The 26,867-nt window shown below is 49.8% G+C and overlaps 1 protein-coding gene and 1 non-coding gene across 4 annotated transcripts in view; one reads left to right on the plus strand and one right to left on the minus strand.

The window, feature by feature from the left end:
- The window catches only part of Tspan9 (tetraspanin 9), a 179,629-nt gene extending 154,363 nt beyond the window's left edge, over positions 1-25,266 (minus strand). The window contains exons 1-2 of one of the 3 annotated variants that reach the window (XM_051155434.1): positions 25,177-25,266; positions 18,705-18,750 (exon numbers count right to left, since the gene is read on the minus strand). The gene's annotated coding sequence lies outside the window, so the exon portion shown is untranslated. Of the gene's footprint in view, positions 1-4,078; positions 4,098-18,704; positions 18,751-25,176 lie in introns of those variants that run through there. The other 2 variants (XM_051155435.1, XM_051155436.1) reach the window with 2 other exon arrangements.
- On the plus strand, positions 3,420-3,527 carry LOC127197820 (U6 spliceosomal RNA). Its single transcript, XR_007831777.1, has one exon. It is a non-coding gene; the product is annotated as a U6 spliceosomal RNA (small nuclear RNA).
- Positions 25,267-26,867: the final 1,601 nt, after the last annotated feature.

Here is a 26,867-nt window from a genome sequence, read left to right on the forward strand (position 1 = left end):
GACAACAGCAACCATGGATACAGCTGACCAAAATGATAAGCAAGCAGTCTCCCTCTCTACCTAAGGTTGCATAGTGGAGGGTTCACCAACTACAGACCAAAAGTATTTAGGGGATGGAACTGTTTCTGTATCCAACATGTTAGGGCCTCCTTCTTGTCATTATTCCCTCCACAGCACAGTCTAAGGGTACTTATATTGTGTGAAACATCGTAGCACATACTGCAGCCTCAAGTACCACAGCACTCTCCTCCTGCAGAAAAAGGACTTTGGTCTGCCAACGGTTCAGACATTTTCTAGGGAAGAGGTCAAGCCATAAGTAACCTTGAGATGAATCCAAAAATATGGGGGGAAATATGCATAGATTGATTGTATGCAGATACCACCAGGCTACACAGGAGTCCGAGCATCACTGGGCTTTAATGTCCTCCAAGAAGCCCTGGAACCAGCATCCACAGGCCCAGAGTAAAACCGTATTTTCATTACTGTCCCATCAAGGACAAGCATGTTCTGGATCAGACACACGGAACTGGTGAAGTCGGCAAAGGGAATGAAAAACAAGTTTAGGAAATTTCTTTTCAGAAAATGCAATTTAAGAAGAAGGCTGTGAGAGCCTGGCCTCGGGGCTAAGGCAGAAAAGGCAGCCCACTGTAGGTTCTAAGGCAGCCTGGGTTACACAGGGAGATGCTGACTCAGAACAAAAAAAGAAAAGGGGAAAAAAAAAAGGTAGTATAAGAAGCTGGGGATGCGGCTCAGTGGTAAAGTGTGGGTTCCGTTCCACAAAAAAAGAAAAAGAAAAAAGAAGAAGGAGGAGGAGAAAAGAAAGGAAGGAAGGAAGGAAGAAAGAAAGAAAGAGGAGGGAGGGAGGGAGGAGGAAGAATTAGCCACTGATGCTAAAGCCCTGGGGATTAAGACAGAACGCACTCTCCATACTGACTGCAATGATGTTGCCATTTGTATCACTGTCTTGACAAATTTTTTTTTTTGTTGTTTTTCGAGACAGGGTTTCTCTGTGTAGCCTTGGCCATCCTGGACTCACTTTGTTGACAAATCTTTTGATGGAACAAGTTGCAAACAGGAAGCAGAATGCTTAGCTTCTAAGGCAGGCCCAGCCCACTAGCAGCATGTGGCCTCAGGTACACAACCTCACTGCTGAACTGGCCTTCATCTTGTGTAAAGCAGACAGCCAGAGTAGAGCACCATGGTTCCCACCTGATGTTGGGACCGTCTTCCCTGGACTCCACTCACACAGCATCTGCTGAGCGACTGCTTCCATCAGAGGCCCCTGTAGACACTGGGCATACAGCTGAGAACAAAGAGCAACACCCCTCCCAAGGAGGTACTGATGTTTAGAGCCCACGGGCATTCCAGCCCCAGCCCTCTGAGACCATCCAGTCCTCAAATATCACATCTTCTCCTTTATAAGGAAGAGGAGAGCAGTCTGCAGAGGGTTTGGCAGTCAGCTGAGGAAGGCACAGTCCATAGTCTTCAGGATAGCAAGGCCTTCTCTGAGAAGTCAGCAGCCAGCAGAGTTACTGCAGGAAGGCCTACAAAGGTATCTTCACCGTCTTCTCCCCATTTAGCAGAGGAAGAAACTCGGACTTTACTCATGGCAAACTTGTCTGGTAGCCCCAGCTAAGTCAAGTAGACAGTGTTCCTCCATATCCATCATGCCTGGCTGCAAAAGCTGACAGAAGGGGAGCAGAAAGACAGGAGGAAAGGCTGGCAAGAGTCTAGGGCCCATGGTCCTCCCAGGCACTCAGCCACCTGACCAACTTTCTCACTTCAGTCTTGCTTTCCCCAGCCCCTGCTCCCCAGTGCACTCAGCTGACTCACCCAGGGCCCCAAGGGCCAGGCGAGTGCTGTCTCTTTTCCTAGCCAACAGGTAAAGCTGAGAAGTCACCCCAAAGGTTCCAAAAGCAGGAAGGCTGGACAAGGGCCTGAGAATAGCTAAGACTGGCCCTGCCTAGAAGGTTCTTTGGCTTATGATTCCTGCAGAACTGGCCTCTCTTCCATTCCTGGCCAGCCAGGAGCTACAGGGCCACCATCATTCATTGGGGTGGAATATGGCTTGACCTCTCTGCAAATGGGAAAGAGCAAGAGAGAACTGAGGGCCTTTCAGACACTCGAGACAACCGCTCACTGAGTCCACAGTGTGCAATGTCCTAGACCGATGAGTGACAACTCCATGACAGCCTCCAGTCCTTGAGGCCCCCAGAGAAGATCCAGGAGACCCAAAGGGAGCAAGTCCAGGGCAGCAGCATCTACCTTGAGTGGTACGTCTTAAACCAGAACCACTAGAGCCTGGTGGACAGATTGAAGTATTTATGGAGCTCCCAGGCCACATGGTGGGGAAGGAAGGAAGGCAGCAGGAAAGTGATGAGCCAGTCATCTCTATCTCAAAGATGTTGTGTGTCCAAATAAGGAGACAACGTGACAAGCTGCTGACAAGAGGGCAAGGCAGTCAAAATGCTAAAGATAAGAGCAGATGGCAGCTGGGAGAGGGGTTAGCTGCCAGTCTGCAGGCCCCTGAAAAGAAACCTACTTAGGCAAGCTAACTCCAGGTGTGTGTGTGTGTGTGTGTGTGTGTGTGTGTGTGTGTGTGTGTGTCTGTATGTATGTGTCTGTGTGTCTATGTGTGTTTCTCTGTGTGTCTGTATTTGTATGTATGTGTCTGTGTCTGTGTGTGTGCATCTGTGTGTGTATGTGTCTCTGTGTGTATATCTGTGTCTGTGTGTGTGTCTGTGTGTGTGTGTGTGTGTATTTGTATGTGTGTATGTGTGTGTGTGTGTGTACACAGACTGCAGATGGAAGACTAAAAGGCAGACAGGAATCCCAGGGTCCTAATTAAGCTGTAAGATTTAGAGTTGAGTACACAGTATGTAAGAGATCACTTTATACAATGCCACATCACAAACACAACATCCCTCACCAGCAGACACGAGCTCTTCCTTAAATCCCAGCAGCTCACCAGCTCCCAAGGTGCCCCTTCCTCTGCTAGATGGCATCAAGTGTGGAAGAGTTTGTCCGGGTCCTGGCCTCAATTCCAGTCCCCTGGACTCCTGACCTGTATCTGTAGGCTGGACTCTCATTCCCACTAAGATGGTCATCACTTATACGCCCTCCTCTACCACACTTCAGAAAAGTCATTCCCAGACAAAATGGACATTCCTGAGACTCTCATCCACTTCCCATGTCGTGTCATCTCCACTCTCCTGGTCCCCTCCTCTACATGACTTCAGATTCAACAACGTCCCAAGCAGAATGAAGAAACCCAATGCTGAGCTGAATATGGTGGCACACACCTATAATCCCAGCACTTGGGTGGCTCGGTCAAGAGTTCAAGGCCAACCTCAGCTGCACAGTAAGTTCCAGACCAACCTGGGCTACAGAATAGAATTGCTTCAAAATAGGCAAGAAAAGTGCTCGCTTCGGCAGCACATATACTAAATTTGGAACAATACAGAGAAGATTAGCATGGTCCCTGTGCAAGAATGACAACGCAAATTCGTGAAGCATTCTATATTTTTGTTTTTAGGACTAGATAGATGTTTTAAGTTGATAATGATGAAATATGATAGATATTGATTTACAGTCAGAATTTTAGACTCACCAAAATAGGAAAGATGTTTTCTTCAAAGCTGTCAAATTCAAATAGCCAAAACATTATGAATATAACGTGTGTGTGTGTGTGTGTGTGTGTGTGTGTGTGTGTGTATAATTCCTGGTTGTTTTGTGATTCTTCTTGCTGTAGATAGCAAGAAAAAAATTTAACCCAATACCATACGAGTTTACATATATCTGAACTCTCATAAGCCAGGCACTACACCCAGGCCCGCAGTAGGCGTGTGGCCCACTGGCACAGACACTGCACCCAGGCCCACGGCAGGGGTGTGGCCCATGGTAGGGGTGTGGCCCACTGCTACAGCACTAGTAGACAGGAGCCCTGGGCTCCAATCCAACAAAAACAAAGCAAAATCAAACAACACCAAAAGTCTCCTTAGTTACCAAATGCTATTGGTAGCTTAAATTTTCTTCTATTTATTCTCAATTATTTATTCAACAAACATTAGGTACTCACTTTATGCACTATAAGCAGAGGTGTCTTTGTAGTAGAGGGGACAGCCACCTTGGAGAGATAAATGAGAAAACACATAAGATAGTGGGGGCGGGGGCGGGGGCGGGGGGAGGATGCTGTTAATGCAGTCTTAGGACACTTCTTACTGAAGATACCCACCCCAGTGGGGAAGGGTGGCTCCAGGGACAGCTGAGGCCCACGAGGAGTCGTAAAACTGTGCAGGGCTCCAGCCACGATGAAGGACAGCTAAGAAACTAAACAGAGGCATGAAACTGCCTCAGACACTGGACCAAGGGCAGCTCAGGACTGAAATTCCTGAAACAAAGGAGGCGGGGTCCTGTGCCCAGGAGCTGACAGCCGTGGCAGCACCCCCACGATGGATGCTCGAAGAGGATTCCAAGCGGAGTCTGCTGGTCTCGCCAAGCTGAGGAGACAGAAACTAGAGCTCGCTCGCTCATGCAGCTAGGACTTTTAAGGCAAAATACCAGAGAGAAGGGGAGTGAAGGGAGAGCAGGCAAAACCAGGCAGAGGAGCAGAGGAGCCCCCTGGAGTGTCCAGCTGACCCTGCACTTACCAGGGGGAAATTCTAAATGCTAGGAAAGAGCCACTGGGAAGCAGTACCTGAGCCATCTGTGGAGCGCACACATGCAGAGAGGGACCTCACCCACAGAGCGCTCAGCAGAGTCCTCAGAAGGGTGTTAACTACGCAGTGAGGCTAACTTAGGCCTGGTGCTTTAAAGATGCACCCTTTAAGAAGCTGAAAAGCAAACCTTAAATGTATGAAACTGATCCCAAGTCATTTAAATGCATGCCAGAATAAAGTGTGACAACACTTAAGCAACGACAACAAAACCCGGCATCTGTCAATATTAAACTCACACTAACTGGCCTCCAATCAAAATCCAGCAAGCACTAAAGAAGTAGAAAGATCAAGAGGTACAAGTCAAATGTGAGATGCTGAGCCTCAGAGGCAAGGAGACACAAAACGGGTTTTACAGGCACATTTACAGCCGAAGAGAGAAATATGACAAAAGAGATGGAAAAGATACAAAAGACTCATGGGACCGAGTAGGGGGTGTGCGCTGTGTCTGGGGTGAGAAATACGCCAGAGGGGATTTGCTCACTATGGACACCGCAAAGGAAGACCAAGGACAGAAACTGTCCAAACAGCAGCACAGAAAGACAGACGGAGGAAAGCAGACACAACATCAGCAACCCACACGCACAGAGTGCGACAGCCTGGCAGTTCTAGAAGAAAACAGAAAGAAGTGGAGACGGACGGTAGCTAAAAATAACTGTTGAACTTGCTAGAACAACGATTACAAGCAGAAGAGTCCGGAGAACAGGAGAGAATTTTTCAGACACTGGTGTGACCTCTGAACGCTCAGGTTGTGGAATCACCATGGGGTCAGGCTAGCTGAGATGAACCCATGGTGCAACACAGAAGGGATGTAAACATCCTACCCATATAAGGTCCTTCCTCTTGCTACCCCCAGATCCGGGTAACTCTTAAGACAGAAAGCTCCCCAAGCATCACAGCCCTTTACTTCACAGATAAAAGAAATCTAAGGCTAGCCAGGTATGTAGTCCTAGAATTTCAGAAACTAAGGCTGGAAGACTGTAAGTTAATAGGTCAGCATGGGTTACATAGTGAGAACTACCGAAAAATAAAAATAAAAACAAACAAGGAGTGGGGTGCGGTTTCATAGTAGAAGGCTTGCTTAGCATGAACAGAACCCTGACTTTGATCCCCAGTAACACACACACACACACACACACACACACACACACACACACACACACACACACAACCTAAGGCTCGGAGAAGCCAGTAAAGACCCTGGGCTGCTCTGCTCTGGAGCCCTGCACTGCTCTAGTCGACCTCATGTGTCCACACATGCTTGTCCACTCAGCTCCCAGCAGACAGACAGGTCAGCACATGTAAAGGTTCATGTCCAGGACCCAGCCCTCAAGGGCTGAGGCAGAGGGACTGTGAACCAGGGGTAAACCTGGGTTACACAGTGAGATCTTGTCTCAAATACAAAAGGCAGAGGAGGAGAAGCAAGAGGAGGAGGAGGAAGAGGAGGAGGAGAAAGAGGAAGAGGAAGGGCTCCAAGATACTCTGCATCATAGAGAGGGTGCTCCATACTCACCCATAAGTTCTGGAGGCAGTAGGGCGAAGCAAGAGCTCCCTGAAGATCTGAAGCCAGAGCTATTATTGCCAGTCAGTCCTCAGTTTGAAAAGGACAGAGAAACAGTGAGAGAGTCTGAACCACCAGCACAGCCAATGGCTGTTACCAGGCAACTCCCTGGGGAGGGATGGGAGTGGGGGGACCGACATTCCTCTGGTCCTTGAGTCCTGCTCCTTATCAGATTGGCCTTGAGCCCTGCAGTGTACTCACCATCCCCTAGACCAGGCAGGCTCAGGGAGGAAGAGGAAGCAGGAGCCTGGGGACCGCCCCTTCTCCTCATCCCACCCTCCCTCGGGGGGCCCCACTTCCATTATGGGCTCTGGGTAGGGCAGTGGCACCTCTTCCCAGAAGTTAAGCAAATTCTTAGCTATTCCTGGAGCCTTGATTTTTATATTCTGGTCAATTCTGAGAGGCTAGAGGCCGGGCATGCCAGAGAGATCTCAGCCCGACCCACCAACCCCAAAATAACCCCACACATGCTGGTTGGTCTCAAGTCCTTAAGGACTTGGTCCTTTGGGAACATGGTCTCCTGCAAAGTTGCCCACAGGCCAGAGAGGTCACCTCACTGCAAGCCTTACCAGAAGCAGAGGTGGTAAGAGTGGGGTGAGCGAGCAGTGCTGAGGAAGAAAAGGAAGAGAACAGTCTGGGATATGGGAAGGACAAACGAGAGCAAAGCAAATACAGGTTAAGATCAAGAAAGTCTGTCTCACCCGGTGGTGATGACACATGCCTTTAATCTCAGCACTTGGGAAGCAGAGGCAGGTGGATCACTGTGAGTTCAAGGCCAGCCTGGTCTACAAAGCAAGTCCAGGGTAGTCAAGGCTACACAGAGAAATGCTGTCTCAAAAAACAAAACAAAACAAAAAGAAAGTGTGTCTCACTAACACCATGATGTAAAATGAATAAATAAATAAATTAAAATGCTGAGCACAAAAAAGAAAGAAAGAAAGAAAAGAAAAGAAAAAGAAAAAGAAAAAAGAAAGTCTTTCTCTAGGCTCCTCTGCCCAACTGCCCAGACCAAGAGAGCCAGCCTCAGTTTCCCCAAATGTGAGACCTCCAAGCAGCACCCCCATTTTCCCTCAGCATCCTCTCCAGAGACTTTGGGAGAGACAGTGTGACTCTCCACTTCCAGAGCTGGGGGTACCTGCAGAGGGGCTCCTGACCTGAGGCAGACCCCTGTATCCTTCCCAGAAACACCTTAAACCACAAGACTGGGAATGGATGGTTAAACCCAGCCAGCAAGCACTCAGTCCTGGACCACCAGATGACATCGGGGCACATATCTTTTCAGATTACATGTGAAGCATTCATTCATTCAGAAAATTTAAGAGGGATGCGATTAAGGTACCATACACCTGTATTCCCAGCACTCAGGAAACCAAGGCAGGAAGGTCATGATTCCAAACCAGCCACCATTATAGTAAATTGTGACTCAGTTTAAAAAAAAAAAAATAATAAGCCGGTCGTGGTGGCGCACGCCTTTAATCCCAGCACTCGGGAGGCAGAGGCAGGCGGATCGCTGTGAGTTCAAGGCCAGCCTGGTCTACAAAGTGAGTCCAGGATGGCCAAGGCTACACAGAGAAACCCTGTCTCGAAAAACCAAAAATAATAATAATAATAATAATAATAATAATAATAATAATAATAATATTTTTTTAACTGAGACTGAGGTATATAGCTCAGTGGTAGAGTGTGTGCTAAATATGCATGGAGCCAGGTTCTGTCTCCACCATCGGAAGAAGGAAAAAAATGTGAGTATCCATTAGGCGCCAAGCAACACAAAAACAGGAAAAGCTCCAACAAGGAGAATCCCAGTCTCTGCTTCTCGGAAAGGACAGAGGCCATGTGCAATGAGAGAGAGCTGAGACACAGCAGGCATGTCTCTTGCATGCTCATTTATCTGTAGAGGCTAAAAGTTAAAGTCCGGAGAGTCACAAGAGCCTGGGAGAATACAGGCATGGTGAGGGAGCGCGTTTGATGGGCTAGAGGCACAGGGTGCAGCTGGAATGTTGTAGAGCACACATGGGGGTCAGGGGGCGGGGAGGGGGGGTCCTTGACAGAAATAAGCAGGCGTCTCAAGATAACTGAAAGGATGTTCTCTTGTTATTATTGTTGCTGTTTGAGGCAGAGTCTCACTCGCTATGCAGCCCTGGTCATCCTAGAACTTTGTAGACCAAGCTGGCCTCGAACTCAGAGATCCATCTGCCTCTGCTTCATGAGTGCTCAAACTCAAAAGATGTACCACCACACCTCTCAACTGAGAAGATGTTGAATGTTCTCCACACAAGGAAACGATAAGTGCCTAAGATATTATCCATGGGAGCTGGAAAGATGGCTCAGAGGTTAAGAGCACTGCCTATCCTTCCAAAGGTCCTGAGTTCACTTCCCAGCAGCCACATGGTGGCTCACAGCCATCTATTAATAAGATCTTGTGCCCTCTTGAAGGCAGAGTACGGTATAAATAATAAATAAATAAATAAATCTTTTTTAAAAAGATATTGTCCTGATTTGATCACTGCACACTGTGTGCGTATTTGAGATATCATGCAGCACTACATAAATTACTATAATCTATTAAAATGAAAATATAGGGGCTGGGAGTGTGGCTCAGTGGTAGAGTACATGCTTAGCATGCATAAAGCTGTATCTCTGATCCCCAATACTAAGATAGCAATTACTGCCATGCCTCTGTGTGTGTGTGTGTGTGTGTGTGTGTGTCTGGGTCTGTCTGTGTGTGTGTGTGTGTGTGTGTGTGTCTGGGTCTGTCTGTGTGTGTGTGTGTGTGTGTGTGTGTGTGTGTGTGTGTGTGTGTGGGTCTGTCTGTGTGTGTGTGTGTGTGTGTGTGTGTGTGTGTGTGTGTGTCTGGGTCTGTCTGTGTGTGTGTGTGTGTGTGTGTGTGTCTGGGTCTGTCTGTGTGTGTGTGTGTGAGTGTGCGTGCGCGCGCGCGTGCATGAACTCACACAGAGATTGACCAGAGGCCACAGACCAGACCTACCCCACTGGATTTAGAATGTGGCAGCAGCAAGGCTTCATCTCCTGGCATGAACTAAGACTATAGTAAAGACCCTTGGGTTCAAAGCAGCACTACCACAAAACAGCACTTTCTGAAGGTTCTTTAAAACTGCACCGCGGCCCGGGGAAGGCCAGAGAGTACTTCTTGGCTGGCCTTTGGCATTCACAAAGGGACCATACTGGGGAACTATTCCCTTGGAGGCAAGACAGGGAAGGATCCAGACCTGTGGCTGACTTGACCCTCCCTGAAGACCTCATCCCCAGATGCCTGCTCAAGCTACTGCCAACACTGACAGAGGCTTCCAAATGACAGATAGCAAGCAGCAGAGTCTCAGGCTAGAGGCAAGCAGGTCTTCTACAAGCCCCTCAGCCCATGACTGGCCCAGTTGTGTTTCTTTCCATAGTGGACCCTATTATCTTCGTATCTTCATCAACAAACATTTAATGACATCTCTCATGGGTGTGGTTCTTCCAACAGGGATCTGCTAGACTAGCATTCCGCCCTCCTCGATAGCTGGGCCGGGGTGGTGTCAGCCAGCCTGGAGGCATGTTCATTTTCTGCAGCTGACTCCTTCCCCACTTCTCTGAAGGTGTACCAAGGCTTTCACGATAAGCTAAGTTGACCCTGCCTTCCCAGTCTCTTCCCTTCTTCCAGCCATGAGCCAGCGTCAAAATCAGCACACTAGTACAGGGAGCAACTGGACCAAAACGAGAAAGGCCCTTCAGCCCAGAGTCACCATTTACCTTCTTCCCTTACTAAAGTCACTGCCCTTTCCCCCACACGCAGACAGAGGTTGAGTCCACCCACCTCTGCTGATGGGCACAGCACCACCAGGGCCAGCAACGGGGCAGGCCCAGGAAATCAACCGCAGGCCAGTCCCCCAGGGCTAAGGCCAATTCTGCGGCTGCCTCTGTTGACATGTATGCCCTGCGATTATTATCAGCTTCCCAAAGCCAGTAAACCAAAAAGAATCCGTCAGGAGAAACCGATGTAGAAGACTCCACCAGCACCAGCATATGCACAGGGTTCTTCTTCTGCATGTCAACATGCGGGCTCCTCAGACAGAGAGGCCATTCCACGCGCCCCCGCCCCAGACTGCAGTGTTCCAGGCATGAGAAGGTACAGGACACGCCCAAGTTCACCCAGCCTTAGGCCTGGTAGTAGGGAGGCCTGCCTCCCCTTTCTTTCTTTCTTTCTTTTTTTTTTTTTTTTTTTTTTGTTTTTGTTTTTCGAGACAGGGTTTCTCTGTGTAGCCTTGGCTGTTCTAGACTCACTTTGTAGACCAGGCTGGCCTCGAACTCACAGCGATCCACCTGCCTCTGCCTCCCAAGTGCTGGGATTAAAGGCATGCGCCACCACGCCCAGCCCCTCCCCATTTCTTAACTCCATCTCAACCACATCCATATTCCGGAGGTGCCACCTGCAATTATCTCCTTTAAGAATGGTCCCCAAGGCTTAAGGCATAATCCTGTAAGCATCCTTAGGCGAGAATACTTTCCTGCTAGGGATGTGCGGTTTTATAAACAACTGTGACTCAGGTGGATACGTCGTAGCTGGGGTGGAGGGTGAAATTGGGTATCACCGTTCTTTATGGCCAATTTGGTCTAACTATAAAAATTCCAGCTCTGCCAAGGAAGGCTTTCTCATTTGAGTCCTACACAGAGGGCTCTGGCTGCATCTGCAGCCATTCGTACCCTACTCACAGCCCACTCCTGGGTACCACAGAGCCCTATGGGAGCATCCTGACCAGAAACCAGAGATCTAGATAAAACAGAGAATCGATAGTCACAAGCAGAAGTTGACATTCACCTATCCCTAAGGCTACACTTTCTGACAGCTTTCTTTTTCCTCAGAGCACCTGACCCAAGAGTTTCTCGGTTTTTTGAGGAATTGGAGCATTCAGTAATTATCTGTTGCTTGCTTGATACTACGACCCTGAAGCTTACTGAAGTTTGAGTCCTTCCTCACAGCCATGAGGAACCAGTAACAGGGAGATGAGGATGTGACCAGAAGGGTTAGGTATCAGAGAGAGCCCCCCCCATGGATCTTCTCATATGGGAAGCTGACCTCCCATTTGCTTCAAACTAAGCAAGCGCCCCAACACAGCAGGCTGAGGACCTCTACTCAGCTTTTCCAAATGCCTGGCCAAAGTACGGCTGAGGTTTACTGCCCTTCCCAGAATTCCAGATAGCTCAAAGGGCTGCAGGTCAGCTTCACGAATGTCCATCAGCACTCAGCACTGGTAAGAATAAAGCCAGTAAGGTGGCCAGGTGTCACCCACCAATGCCACCACAGAAGCATGATACTGTGTCCCTAACTCACTCAGGTACACTAGGCCACATTCCCTCCCAAATGACAGCCTTCACCAAGTCCCCTTGCTGAGCTACATTAGGCTACCAAGAGTTTATGCCTGGGGGCGCAGAACGCTTTCACAGCGAACCTCTTGGCTGCAAACCACTTTTTTCCCAGAAGATGCTGCCAGGGAGCAGGGAGAAAATAAAACCCAATGCAAAGGCCCACTCTGCCTTTGCTCTTCTTTGAAGAACGCACATCAGCCAGAAGAGAGCACTGCTGTGTTCTGGGAGCATGCCCCGCGGCTGCCCTATGGAGAGGTGAGATGGATAAAGGGCTAGAGCCAGGAGGAGCTCTGCTCCACTATGGCTCCAAGAGAGCAGCCTGGGAACAGGGAGCTGGATTCATTAGAGTCCTGCTGCTGACTCTTTCTGCTTCCTCCAGCCTTCTAGCCATCGATGACATTTCACAGGGAGAGAAGAGCTACCGAGGCAAGGAATGAGAAAACTATAAAAAAAAAAAAAAACGAACACCTTGTAAGAAGTCAAAATGTCAAGTCCACTGTGAGCTGCCTGAGGAATAGGGGAAAGTGAAATCTCTGAGTCCTAAGGACCTGGTCCTCTTCTTCCACAGCTGGGGTTACTAGGAGATTAGGAGAAAGCCTGCAGTCTACAATGGATGAACGAAATCCCAGCAGATCTGGACCTGGAGTGCCCATCTGGCTTTGTTAAAGGCCTGTCACCCAGACTGACAGTTTTCAAAGAGACAATTAAAAAAAAAAAAAAAAAAAAAAAAAAAAAAAAAAAAAAAACAGCAGCAGAAGTCAAGCCCTTGCTAAGTTTTAAAGGGCAAAAGGAGGAAGGGAGCAGTCCTAGGACCCTGAGAGTAGCAGACACCATCTATTACAAAGCCGAGGACTCGCATAGACAAGCTGCTCACCCCCACCCCACACCCAGCACACCAAAACTACCCAAGGCAGGGTTTGGAAGCGGCATGGGAGCAGATGCCCCTTTTTACCAATGACCCGAGTTGACTTGCCTAGGATGAACAGTGAGCTGGGCAGAGAAGGGGGCTGCTCTGTTGCCCACACGCCTGTAGGGTCTGGTCCCTAGGCTATTCTCCTCCCCCTGCACACAGCGATTGCTCATCCGTGCTGTCCCATCCCTGGGCACACACACTCTGACTGTGGCCTGGCCAGTCCTATCACCAAGAAGCACAACCTCTCTCCCACCTCAGAGCGCTGCCTTTACCAACAGTAGATGACGGTGCCTTGCCTTCACTGGCAGTAGATGGATTTTGTGCTGGGAGAATTCAGAGGCCAGATCTTACAGGCACTCACAGATTTTAACTGAAAGACTACTAGCCTGCATCATAGTGAGAACCATGTTGGGGGTGGGGGTGGGGGTGGAGGGGACCGCCTGAAAGCCAGAGTCAGCCTCTCCACACATTAGCCAGGCTCTCTTGGATCCGCCAGGATCTGAAAGATCATCAGTGGACTGTCACCGTGTTGCAGCATAGCATGAGCAGCTGAGCTCAGAACAAAGCACTAGCCCACAGCACAGAGAATAGACGGGAGTTCTGTGAACCCACTGGTTCTTGGAGCCATCTATTCTGCTGCTTAGGAAATTGACACAAACTCCACTCAGCAAGCCTGCGCAGCCACTGAGAGGAATGAAGTCATTCCGGCGCGGAAAAATGGCTGAAGAATAAGGGAACCAAGCAGTCTACCTGTGGACAAAGAAGATGAGCAGGGCAATGGCCAGGCGCCAGCTTCCCATAAAAATATCTGGAAAGTGTTGTAGAGATGGCTCAGTAGGCAAAAGGTACTTGCTGCCAAGCCTAAAAATCTAAGTTTGATCGTGGAACTCACATGGTGGAAGTCCCTCACACATGCACCTTGGTAGGAGTACCCCCTGGGACACACGCATACAAAACAAACACGAAGGAAAAAAAAAACTTTAATCTGGAAAGAGCACAAACCAAAGTATTAACGGCCATTATCCCTGAAAAGCAGAACTGAAGGAGATTTTCCCATTTCTATAGCTTATGTAATATTTGAATATTCGTTTTATTTCTGTAACAATAGGAGGAGGAGAAGGAAGAAGGAGCAGCTGTTGCTTTCTTTAGAATTTCACTGCAGTTTCTACTATAAGCTTGTGCTTCTTGAAACATCCTTTTCCCATCCTCCATTTTCTGCTCCCCAGTACCAGTCTTCCCAAACCCAAGCTGCTCTGGGGAGCCCCTGAGGCACCTTAGAGTAAGGACCCCACCCTCCTGGCCAGCCAGGTCCTCCTCCTCTCTGCTGGTGACACTTGTTTCTGCCAACCTCCAAGCCTGTCATCCCCACTACAAACACACAGAGCCCCTTTCCTGTATACACCTGAAGCCCAGCCTTCTCTCCAGGCCAGGCTCTAGGTCCCACAGCAGGCGCCCATCCACACTCTCCCTGCACTGAGGTATGAGCTGTTTTCTCAGACACGGGCTGACCAGTCCAAACCACCCGCAGCTTCTTTAACACTGGAGAACAGGTCCAAGATGGGCAATGCCAACCCTGCTTGCCTTTGCCCCTCGTGGCCTGGCACTTCCCCCTCCCCCATTCCCACCCGCCCCCAGCAGCAAACCAGTGAGAGCCAGTGCCATATACTATTTAGTGACTCATTTCATAGTTTATGTTGTACTTGCTGTGCCTCACCACCCGCCAAGTCCACACGCTGCATACACACATACACACACACTGGCTGTAAACTTAATTGCCTTCCTAGGGGACCCAACAGCTCTTCTTCACTCAGGTCCCTGCAATCTCCATGTCCAATTTTTAAACAAAGCTGTTTAGATTCTCCCAGGATTAAGACAAGTGGAAAATTGCAAGCCCAGACCTCTACCTCATTTTCTCTAAAACAAAACATGTCACTCTGCATGCGCACACACCCGGAAACACACACTCCACTCAAACCTAGCCATTCACCCTGCTGCTCAGAGCAGTCCTCCCACAGATTGTGGCCCAGGGGACGCTGGGGGCTTGCTGACACAAGATCTGCTCCTCTGTCCCTGGCACCTCCACCCTTAAGCTAATTGAAGAGCTTGGGCCTTACCCAGAGACCACGCTGTGGCAGCTCACTACAGCAGAGGGACCAGGCATGGCTCCCAGTACTATGTCCACTAAAGAGGGACACAGGTACATACTGACCTACTGAGAGGCCACAGCTGGGCCTCTCTCTGCTGAGTCCCAGAACAATACCCCATTCTTGTTTATCCAGATCCACACTGGCACAATGAGCCATGCATATACATACTAACAGCATGCGTGTGCATGATCAGACCCCGTTACAAGCTCACTCTGAGCTTACCCCTGACCAAGACCACGGCCCCTGTACTGTGCTTCTTGAGACCTTCTTTGAATCAGGAATATTCCTGAGGGAATACACTATGTGAGCTGCCAGCAGCAAGTATATATGTACTCCATGCTAGGAGGCTGTACTCACAACACAGACCACTACCCACCAGAGCTCCAGAAGAGGGTGTGTGTGTGTGTGTGTGTGTGTGTGTGTGTGTGTGTGTGTGTGTGTGTGTGTGTGTGTGTGTGTGTTTCAATTTTCCTTTTTAACCTAAGGAATTGCCATTTCTCTTTCTATGGCTTTTGTTTCTTTGTTTTATTTTTTGAGTCAAGGTCTCTTTACATAGCTTTGGTTGGCCTGGAACTTACTCCACAGTCCAGACTGGACTTGAACTCATAGAGATCCATCTACCTCTGCCTTAATTTAAGGCATTTAAAGGTGTATGCTACCACACCCAGCTTGGAAATTACTTTTTTTTTTTTTTTAATCTGCACAGAGTTGCTCTAAAGCCGACGCCTCACTAGGATCTGCCCAGAGACCATGGCCCTTGAAAAATCCTGCAGGGACAGCCATGTCTCCCGAACAAGTAAGGGTGGCCCAGAAGCATCTAGGGGCTTCCTGACCCCTCAGTGACTCCTGGCTATTCTCCACCTGCTTCACCCACAAGACCAAATGGTTTAGCAAATATTGGCCACTGAGAACAGAGATAGACAGCCACAAGTATCAGAGTAAAAGTCATTCCCAGACACCCACTACAAGAGGAACAGTGGATGGAAGGGATGTGGCAAACTCATACACATGCACAATAGTAACCAAGGGAAAGATCAAAACACCAACATGCTACATGTGGCCCCAGAGTACAAACTGAGCTCTTGGAACACGAGGCTCGGGTGGCCAGAAGGAGCTCCTGCGTGCCCTTGGGTTCTCACAGCTCTGCCTGGCTTTTGGTTTGTGTTCGGTTAGAAGCCGAAGTACATTTAGGCTGGTGTTCTCGCCTCACTGGCTGGGGCTACAATGGAGGTCAAATCTAGAAAGCCGGAGGCATCAGCCACGGGGCCTCAGTCCCACACTCCAAGTGAAGGCTGCTGACCAGAAGCTGAGGCGTAACGAGGTAGGGGGCTTTCCTGGCACTCGTGAGGGCCTTGGTTTCATCCTCGGAACAGAATTTTAAAAGAAGAACAAAGATATTAGCAGTACAGTGTGAGCAAGGGGAGCCCAAATATAAGGTCCATGAGAAGGGAAGGAAAAGGGAAGAGAGGCAGAGAGGCAGGCCACCCTAAGCCCCAGACAAGCAGCCATCTCTCTAAACAATCCCAGTCCTTCATCAGGAATGAGAGCAGCAGGTTACTCATTAACTTTCTTTCTTCTCTCCGTCACCATCCTTTAGGCCCACAGCAAAGAGAGCTTCAGAGGAGAGGAATTAGGAAGGCCTGGGTCTGGAAGCTAAATCCAGACAGAGCTCACCTTGAAAACAACCTGGACAGGAACTACAAAGGACCTTAGTACCAGTCCCCCACACACACACCCTAGCCTTCCCCCACCACCCCCCTGCCCCCCCGCTCGCCCCCACTGTGGCCACCACCACCCTGCCCCAGCCCAAAGAAAGCAATTACTTTGCAAAGGTCACTTGCAATGAGAGGCAGGATCTGACCCCTCCCCAAAGTTGGACGTCATTCCAGCCGCTCACAAGCATGACAAGAAATGACAAAACCAAAGCCCCAGAGGCCACAGCCCATCAGTCAGGACAAACTTCCTGTCTGCTAAGCCATTCAATGAGTCTCTCTCACTTAGGGCGTCAGCACAGATGTGCAGGAGGAAACACAAAGTCACCTGGCTGAAAAAGGCGTGATGTCAGGAGCTGTCTGTCTGCCCAAGGTGACGCAGGCCTCTTGGGAAGCTTGCTTCCTCCTCATGCAGCCTGTGGGGGCCCAATAGGGTCTGGAACGGGGAAGAAGGCACTGTGGCCAAGAACACCATCCCTTTGTCCCCAGGTTCTTAAGAGCAGGCACCCACACTGGTCCAGGCCCAAGGAAGAGGGGGAAAGACTTAAAAATGGAAGCACAAACACTTTTTTTTCTGTTAATTAATTTATTTATTTACTTTACATCCCAGTCAGAACTTTCCCTTCCCCTACCCTCCCTAGATGCTCCCTCCACCTTCTTCTCAGGGAAGGGGATACCTCTTATGGGTATCAACCTGCCTTGGCATATCAAGTAGAACTGGGAGCAACTTCTTGGGAGCACCCACCTTTAACAGACCAGCAACACTCTGGTAGTAGAGGCTGGTGGATCTCTGTGAGTTTGAGACCAACCTATGTTAGGGTCAGCCAGAACTAACCCCACCCTCAAAACATGAAAGTTTGGGGGATGAGTCCTTGGGAAAGTCCTGCAGGGGATTCCCAGGGGCTGATAAGAAACAGCCTAGGTCACAGAAGGCAAGAGTATCTGTGCTCCATGCCTGCTCCATCTCCCACAAGAAATGAAACCTCAGCCTTAGCCACTGCTCCTGTAAAATGCTACCTCTTGGGACTGTTATGAACGTTAAATGAGATTTTAACCGCTGTTAAACAGAACCACATTAAATTCACGGTGGACACATGTAAAGGGCCAAAACCTGGGGCTAAATGCTGACAAATTACAAACACAGACCATCTAAGTTCAATACGCAAAACATGCCGGGACAAGAGGCTCTTGGGCCACTCAACAGGCTTTTCCAGGATTCATTGGCAGGGAATCTTCTGTCAACAGTAAGCCACAGACATGCACCATCAAAGCCCTTTCTCCTTCCTCCACCAACCACACTTCAGGGTTCACAGAAGGTAAGAGATTTACAAGTCACCCAGCAGGGAGAAGCCACAGGATAAAATGCACATAAATTAAAACATAACCCAGGTCTGTAAGCAGCTCCCACAGGGAGCCTGAATCAGCACCATCCACTCTACTCCTGCTAGCAGCTTCTGTCCCACTAGCTCAGCAGGGGCCTGGATGTATCAGTGTGCTGGGGGGAAAAAAAAGACATCCCACCAGCAGGATCCAGGAGCCTGGAGAAGCAGAGTTAGGCACTCCTGGTGCTAGGATGGCAGCACCAGGGGCTGGCCAGAGGTTCCCAAAGCGTCTTTCTAGCCTGCCTGCCTGTAGGAAGTGCCTCCAATCAGGCTCCCCAACCTACTGCAGAAGACAGGAAACTGGGAGCTACCGGCCCCTCCAAACTACCATCCCCTCACCCCAAAATCTAATTCAAAGTCAAGAGCCAGAGCACAAGAGCTGGCTAGAAAATGTCAGCATCCTAATCTAGCCCCCAGTCTACAGTTAAAGGACCAGTTTTGCACCTGTAATCCCAGGATGTTGGAGGCTGAGGAAGGAAAACTCAAGGCCTTACTTGCAACGTAAATTCTAGACCAGTCCCAGCTACATAGTAAAACTCTGACAGGGGAGGTGTAGGGGTGGGGTGGGGGGTGGAAGGAGTACAGGAGGAGTGCCTAGAGAGCTGACTCATAGGTAAAAAGTGCTTGCCAAGCAAGCCTTGACAACCTGAGTTCAGTCCCCAGAACGCAAGTAAAAAGTAGAAGCAGGAATTTGTTATCCCAGGGCTCCTAAAGTCTGCTGGAAGGTCACCTATGCAATACAGCAGCGAAAACAAGAGAGACCCTGCCTCAAAACAAGGAGGAAGGAGAGATCTGACTTTAAAAAAAAAAAAAAAAAAAAAAAAGTGTCCTCTGAGGTCACACATACAAAGCTGACCTCAGACAGGCTGATAAGGGAGGGAGGTCTTAGCACTCTGAGCAGACTGACACTGACCTGGTTTCCTTGTATTTCTTGCAAGCACCTTGGCCCCAGGATGCTCCTGCAGAAAAATGAAACATTAAGTCATCACTTTGCTGTGAAGCTGCACCAGATATTTTCTGTGCAGCGGTGGCCACTCTACAGGGCAGCAGTCTCCCATGCACTCATTCAACAACTGGCAAAAGCCAGAAATGGCAAACAGGTTCCAGCTGTGGTGCCAACTCCACTTAGCTGGTGGTGGGTGCCTAAAGCATTGTGAGCACAACCCAAGCCCTTGCTCAGCAGGAAAGGCAGATGTAATTGATTAGTAATGTCTGCTCTAGGCATTTTGTAGGTAACAATATCCGTGCCCTATATTTGCCAACCCTGGAACAGACTGTTAAGACTAAAGACTAAATCCAAAGATTTAGTATTTACAATTTTCACCAACATATAAGAATCTGTAACTTTCGTGAGGTGTAAGTTTGGTGTCTGTATACCATAAGGCAGATAGGAAGAAACTGCATGCACTGTTTCCGTGTCTTCCACACCCACCCACAGTAACGCTAGTGGAGCAGTAACAACTTGGTAGAAAACAGTCCACGAGCGAAAGAGAAACTGCAGCAAACACTAGGGACAGTCAACTTGGGACATGAGGAGAGACACAGGAAACATCTGACGCCCCACGGAAACATGACTCCGGAGAAGACCGGGCCTGTGTACAGATACTGCTGTGGGTGCAGTGTTGGGATTCCAGAAGATACAGGGCTCGTTACTTGTGAATGTCAGGAAACTACACCCAGACAGCTCTATGCCTGGGTAGTAAGTACAAGGAGGACATCAGAGGCTAAATATTACATGCATATAATTTATGTATAGAGTTATATTTTTATAATTTACATATAATTGTATCATTCATACATAACATGCAGTATATATAATTTATACATATATAATTATACTTATATATAATTTATATAATATTGTATATTAGAAGCAACATCCTAAAGATACTGAGAAACTCATTGGAAAAATGAAACCTACTCAGACCCCACTTGGCTCCAGTGCTAATCCCCAGGCATGCTTCCTTCATGACCTCATCCAATCAACTTGGTTTTTTTTGGGGGGGGGGGGGTTCAAGACACGTTTTCTCTGTATAATAGTCCTGGTTGTCCTGGACTCTTTGTAGACCAGGCTAGTTTCAAACTCACAGAGATCCACCTGCCTCTGCCTCCCAAGTGCTGGGATTAAAGGCGTGCACCACCACTGCCCAGCGCCAATCGACTCTTTTTAGGGTTTAGGTATATTTTTCCATTTGTTTTTATTTATGGGAAGGTGGGTGTATGTGCAGAGGCCTGAAGATGCTGCTGGATCCTCTGGAACTGTGAGTCACCTAATGTGGCTACTGATGCTAAAAACTAGAGAGAGGTCCTCCGGAAGAGCAGCAACAACCGCTGGGCCATCTCTTAGGGCTCCCATCCAATCAAATTTAGGCAAGGCAGACCGCGAGAGAAAATCAGTAGGAAATGAAAAGGGAGGGTAGCCCCTCGCCCAAGATTCTGGTTAAAACCTCTCACAGCTGAGAAACAAGCGCTCCAAGGCCAGCAACCAGTGCTCGAGGCCTTTCTCCCTTCCCAGATGTAGCCTGCAATTTCCTAGGAACCTGAGCAGAGAGCTTCTTTGCAGGGAAGGACGTGTACTAAATAAACTCCTTGTGCAACTTTGGTGGCTCTTGATTTACTCCTAATTCCACCCAAGGCCTCTCCGGAGCCACCCTACAACCTCTCGTCAAAACGGAGAGAAGGGCTGGGCAGATCGTTCAGGGCTAAACCATGATGACCTGAGTTCAAGACCCAGGAACCCAGACGGCACAGGGGGCGAACCAACTCCACTAGCCGTCCTCTGACTTCACACTCACAGTGACACACGCATGCCCACACGCATCAACATAAACAAAATAAGAATGCGTGTTATTTTGACTATTTCTAACCTAAGTGGGTACAAGGGGGCTATACCTAGGCAAGCTTTTAGATATAATTTGACAGACATCACAACTGTGCATATGGCTAAACACCAAGCTGTGACACTATAAAGAAGAGCCCCACCCACCCACCATCTCCTCTGAAGAACACACACTCAGAGCCCCACCCACCCACCATCTCCTCTGAAGAACACACTCACATAGTATCTTTTTTTTTTTTTTTTTTTTTTTAGTTTTTCGAAACAGGGTTTCTCTGTGTAGCCTTGGCTGTCCTGGACTCACTTTGTAGACCAGGCTGGCCTCGAACTCACAGCAAGCCGCCTGCCTCTGCCTCCTGAGTGCTGGGATTAAAGGCATATGCTACCACACCCAGCATATCTTTCTTTCTAAGCACCTCCCCTCCCATCCCATCCCACCCCTGGACCCTCACCCCACCCCCAGCGCACCTGTATAGTCTGTATTATAATATCTTTAGTAAAATCTCCAGGTCGGGTTTGTACTGCTTAGTCCTGTCATTCTTTTTAGTGTTGAAGCCACAAACCCTGGTCTGGCCTGATTCGAGGTCCCTAAGAGATCAGGGGAAGTGGTCGGCTATTGAGGACTACAGCGGGGTACTGTCTGTCCCCTCACAGGTGACAAATTCACAGTCCATGTGAGTTGGGTCTTTTGCAATGATAAGGAGGGAACCTGGACTTCACACACGGAAGGCATGTGTGCTCCCACTAAGCCACACCCCAGCTCCAACTAAGGGTCTTGATCCCATCTCTACCATCTCTCTGGGTCTTAGCCTCCTTACCACTCCTGGCAGGTCGCAGCCATTCACCATGACTTCCATCCATTACTAGCCGCCTTGAGCCTAGATCTGCTCCTGTGCCCCTTGTGCCAAAACCACAAACATCCCAGGACCTCCCAAGGCTCACCAACACTCATGGACAGATGGATCGATGGATGGAAATAACTTCCCAGCTGGACAAGTGACACCACCTACAGTATGGCCCATCCACCCGCCCAGTCTCTCCATCGGGCTGTGCTAGTCAGAAGGCTGTCCTCAGGCTGCTCCCACAACCACACCCCTTCAAAGTGGGTGTCTCTCACCTCCTGCTGCCTGACCTCCAGTCAGGGTGAGCCTCTGACTTTGAATTCTCACAACATCCTGCTCTTAGAAGGCACTCACTAACTGTACTGTCCAGAGTTGGTCTCAAGCCATTCTCCTGCCTCAGCCTCTCAAGTACCTGGAACGACGGTGTACGCCACCATATCTCACTTTATACTTTGAACGGTGATTTTTGTGAACCCTCTCTGCTAGCTTCTTGACTGAATCCTATGTTCAAAGAAGAAAACGATCTTTTCTGTTTTGTTTTTGTTCTGACTGAGTCTGCCACAAATTCAGGAAGCAGCTAAGGATGACCTGAAATGCCTGACGCTCTCGCCTCGGCCTCACAGTGCTGGGATCATAGGTACACTCCATCATGCCTAGCAACTCTTATCATCGGGTTAGCACAAAAATTCAATAAGGAAGCCAGACATGGCGGGAAATGTTGTCCTCCCAGAAATCTGGAAGTACAAAGATCACAAGTTCAAGGCCAGCCTGGACTATATATAGCAAGACCCTGTCTCAAAGAAAATTTTAAAAAAAGGAGGAGGAGGAGGAAGCCGGGCGTGGTGGCGCACGCCTTTAATCCCAGCACTCGGGAGGCAGAGGCAGGCGGATCGCTGTGAGTTCAAAGCCAGCCTGGTCTACAAAGTGAGTCCAGGATGGCCAAGGCTACACAGAGAAATCCTGTCTCGAAAAACCAAAAAAAAAAAAAAAAAAAGAGGAGGAGGAGAAGGAGGAGGAGGAAGAAGAGGATGGGGGGGGTGGCAGTGGCGACGGTGATGGTAGTAAAATTCATTAAGGAATTACCTAGCAAGAGACAAGTAAAGACACAAAATGCCAGAGGAATTCCAAAGCAAAAGGTTAGTGACTCAGAAGGACCTCTGAGAAGGGCTACACCTGAATAGGCCTTGGAGGGCAAGAAGGCTGGAAACAGGAAAGGACACACTCAGGAAGGTGAAAACAGTACAAACTATGAGCAAAGAAGAAATGACCAAAGCATGCTCGGGAGACCAGTTTGGCTGCACCTGTGGGATCCTGGAAGGACAAGAGTAGGAGATGAAGCTAACCAGGCAGCCTGAGGCGCAAGAGAAAGGATGGAGATGATGAGATGACCACCCCTGTAGTCCTGGGCCTCAGTGGAAGAAGAAGGGCAGTCCTGCCCTCTCATGTTCCCAGCATGTTAGTCTGGCCACCCGGCGGTTATAAATAACAGCTTCCACTCACTGCACACCTGCTGTGCATGAGGCCCCTGAGCTACACGCATTATGTCAGGGCTCCTTCCCACAGCCTAGGAGGCACAGTATTGTTATCCTCATCATGTGAGCAAGAAGCCTAGGCCAACAGAGGTGCTCGCTCCAGGCCTTACTGCAATCCTGCCTTCACCTCACCTCCACAATGCCTGTGGAGAAGCCCACAGTAAACTTAAACTAAGCACACAGCAAGAGACTAAGACAGTAACCCCCCCCCCCCCAAATGGAGAGCAGAATGGCAGAGGAATGGCGCCACACCCTCTTAACCCAGCACTCAGGAGGCTGAATGAAGCAACCGGATCTCTGTGAGTTCAAGTCCAGCCTGGTCTACATAGTAAATTCACTATTTTCTCTTACTATTTACATACGAAAATGCCATAATGGAACCTATTACTTTGTATGCTAATTTAAAACAAATTTAAAAATCTTACTGTATAAATTGCCTGGGTGCTGAGGTGGTATTACACTGTTAGTTTAGGTGCTGCTGAAAGAGGCCCTGGAGACTTTCAACCCCATCCTCCAAAATGGGGAGCAGAGGACAGTAACTTGCCCAAGGCGTCACACATGGTTGAAGGGAGGGTGCAGATGGGCTCAGTAAAGATGGGGACAGACAGGTGCACTAAAAAGCTTCCAGATCAAGCACTGCTTCTCGATGAGTTTTGAAACATTAAAGATAATTCATCTCCCTAAGCAAAAAGGCAGGTAAAAGTACCACCCCAGGGGACACGTACAGATCATTAGAACTATAGCCAGCCTACGGGCAGCAAACGCACATGGCTGACCACAAATTCATATGAACACTAGCTACTAGGTATTAATATGACATCTCTGTTCCCAGATTTACAGAGTCCTCCCAAGCAGATCACATAAAAGGGGATGGGGGAACCACTCCATTCCGAAGCGCCCAGTTGTTGCCAACATTGTGCACAGTAGGTCTTCAGTGTCCTTCCCTCTCTCACTCCAAGCCTTCCCTGTACTCAGCCACATCAGGCAGGCGCCAGGATCAGGCTGGTACAGTATAGGAAGTGGTGTGATTGTCCAACTCCAGGCTGCATTCCTCAGCTAAATATAAATGCTTCGCCCAGTCCATTGTTTGAGATGCTCCAACAATCCCTCCCCTATCTTCCCATTTCTACAGGTAGCAAGCTTCACAGGACACACACACACCCTTTCCTGGACGCTGTTCTGAATAGATGGGGGGCAGACAGGTATATAGAGATCAAAGCAAGTGTTCTTTGTGCCCTCCACTAGTCCAGGAAAGCTTCCTGGAGGAGGAAATGCCTGGGTCACCCCAGGAGAGGGGGCAGACTAGGTCAAAACGGCAATTTAGTTCTCTGAACCAAGAAAGGTAAACTGCTGCATTCCTGCCCGCTGCATAAAGAAGCATGGTCAGTTCTGCTTTGAGGAAGGCAAACTTAGACAGTCATCTGGAGGAAGATGCTAAAGAGACTAGCATCCTTCATCACAGACAGAAGCGACCCAAAACTCTAGTCCCAAGAGGACAACTACAATTGCCGCTGTCACAAGCTGTTGCTTGTTTGGACTTTTTTTTTTTTTTTTTTTTTTTAACCACATAAAAAGTTTTTTTTTTTTAAGGCCCAACTTGAGCGCACATATGGGCTACATCTCAAATGTAGGATTGTGCCAAAGCCCTGTCACTCTTGAGTGTCGCTCGGGCCAGCAGTAGCCCAAGGAGTGGCCCGGGGTTCCAGCGGGTCTGTCGGTAAGCCCCGACCCTTTCTGTGGCCAAGGATGAACCGTCCCCATCCTGTATGCGGGATCCCAGGACGTTCCAGGGGTCTCTCTTCCAAAGGCGTCCTATGGGTCTCCCATCCCTGGGGCTGGGGCGTGAGGTGGCTGCGGTCCACCGTCCTGCAGCCCCACATTCCAGAAATCTCGCTGACCAGCAGCAGAGCCCGCGACGTGGGGGTTGAGAAGGGGACACCGAGACAGGCCCCTCAGGTCCAGGCCCCTTCCCGCCCCTCCTCCGCCCCCGCCCCTCCCCAAGCCCGCACCCCCTCCCAGAGTTCCGCCTCCCCGGGCACCCCTAGACGCCCACCCAGCCGGGAACCCGATCCAGGCCCAGCCCAGCCCGTCCCGCGCGGTGCACACCGGGCCGAAAGCCCGCAACTTCGTGCGGTCAGAAGCCCTGAGCTGCGGGCCCGCCCCGGCCGTACTCACCTCGCTCGGACTCGGTGTGGCGCCCCGGCTCCGCTCCCTCCCGCACCACCGCAGCCAGCGGAAACGGGGGGCGGGGCCGGCAGGCGGAGGGGGCGGGGCCTCCACCGGGCGGCTGGGTGGGGTCTGAATGCGCGGGGGTGGGGCTACTAAGGGGCGGGGTTGGTGGGGCGGAGAGAACGGGGACTAGCCATAGGAGGTGTAGGAGGGCCCGGCTGCCAGAAGCCACGCAGAGGCTGAGTCTCGCCCAGGCTCGCACCGGAGTCCCCTCCACTCCAGCTTGTTCCCCGTATAAGTACTGGAAGGAGGACGGTGCTTCTTTCCTCTCGGGGTTCCCGAAGCCTCCCTCTGCACCCTGATTCCCGGCTCGCCTGTTCCCCCAAGGTGGCACTACTGAGCCTGTCCCTGGCAACTATCTGACCCGGCCTTGCCTTCCCGGGACTAGGCGGAGGGAGGGCAGGGCCTAAAAGGTAGTGCTCCAGGGCTGGGTGCCTACTCACGCTACCCCAAAGCTACGGGACCAGGGTCTCAGCTTTCCAACTTGGGCACCCAAGAAATTCTTGCCTGGTATTTCGAGAGGACTATTTGAGGTGTTGACAACACGGGGTGTGAGTTAGATACTGCCCTGAGATACCCTGTTGGAGGAGCTGCTGCCTCCCTTTGAGCTAGGTGGAGCCTCCAAGTGTTAGTAAAGGGCACTCGGGCCGGGAGGGGCCGAGTTGAAGCGGGATACTCAGTTTGACATCTCTAGCCTACCTTCCTGCAGGCTTGGATTCATGTAAACAGCTAGTCTAAACTTGTTTCCAAAGTGGCCACTAAAGCCTTCACCCTCTTTTTGTCCTGTCATAGAAAATGTTCTGTCCTGACAAGTGCACTAAAATCTCAGAAGGAAAAAAAAAAATTATTTTTGAGACAGATCTTACTATGTAACTCTGGCTGACCTGGGACTCACTCTGCAGACCAGGCTGGCCAGGACTTCACTGTGTGGACCACCCATGCTGACCTCCAACTCACAGAGATCCTCCTGCCTCTGCTTCCTGAGTGCAAGGATTAAAGACATCACACCATGCCCAGCAGAAGACAAGTGTTTCTTTCTTACTTTGCTTTGCTTTGATAGTGTCTAGCTATGTCGCTTAAATGATTGTTCAATCTTACTGGTGGGGGGGTGGGCGGAGGGGGGGCGGCTAGGACTGTGGGTGCAGGCCACCACGACCAGCTTGAGACAAAATGTTTAAATTGCAAGGATCTCCAGGCCATTCCCCTAGCTACCTGTCAGTTTCCGCTTAGCTCCTGGGCTATCTCCCATCGTCCTGCTTGTTTCTGTTAGACTCAACCCATAACTGGGCCCCTCCCTGGGACTCTCATTTCCCGTGGAGAGAAACAACTTCCTCTCTTCCTTCAAACCTTCATTCACACCCAACCTTGCCAGGCTGACCCACACCGGCACTCCAACCACATGGGGTCAATTCTGTCTACTTTGCAGAATGGGAGGTACCCAGAAGAGGAGGCCTGGTAGTGAGAGCTCCTGCTGGAACCAGGATGTGTGTGATCCTGCCTGCCTCTTCTGGGTGGAGACAGCTCTAGGCTCCTCACCCAGGAACAGGGTCTTATCAGTAGCACTCCTCCAGGCCTAGGAGATGAGAGGACCATCTAAGATGGCTTTGGGGTGGGTGCTCGTTTCTCCACCTCCTCTC

This window comes from Acomys russatus, chromosome 13 (genome assembly GCF_903995435.1).
Source record: "Acomys russatus chromosome 13, mAcoRus1.1, whole genome shotgun sequence".
Classification (NCBI taxonomy): domain Eukaryota; kingdom Metazoa; phylum Chordata; class Mammalia; order Rodentia; family Muridae; genus Acomys; species Acomys russatus.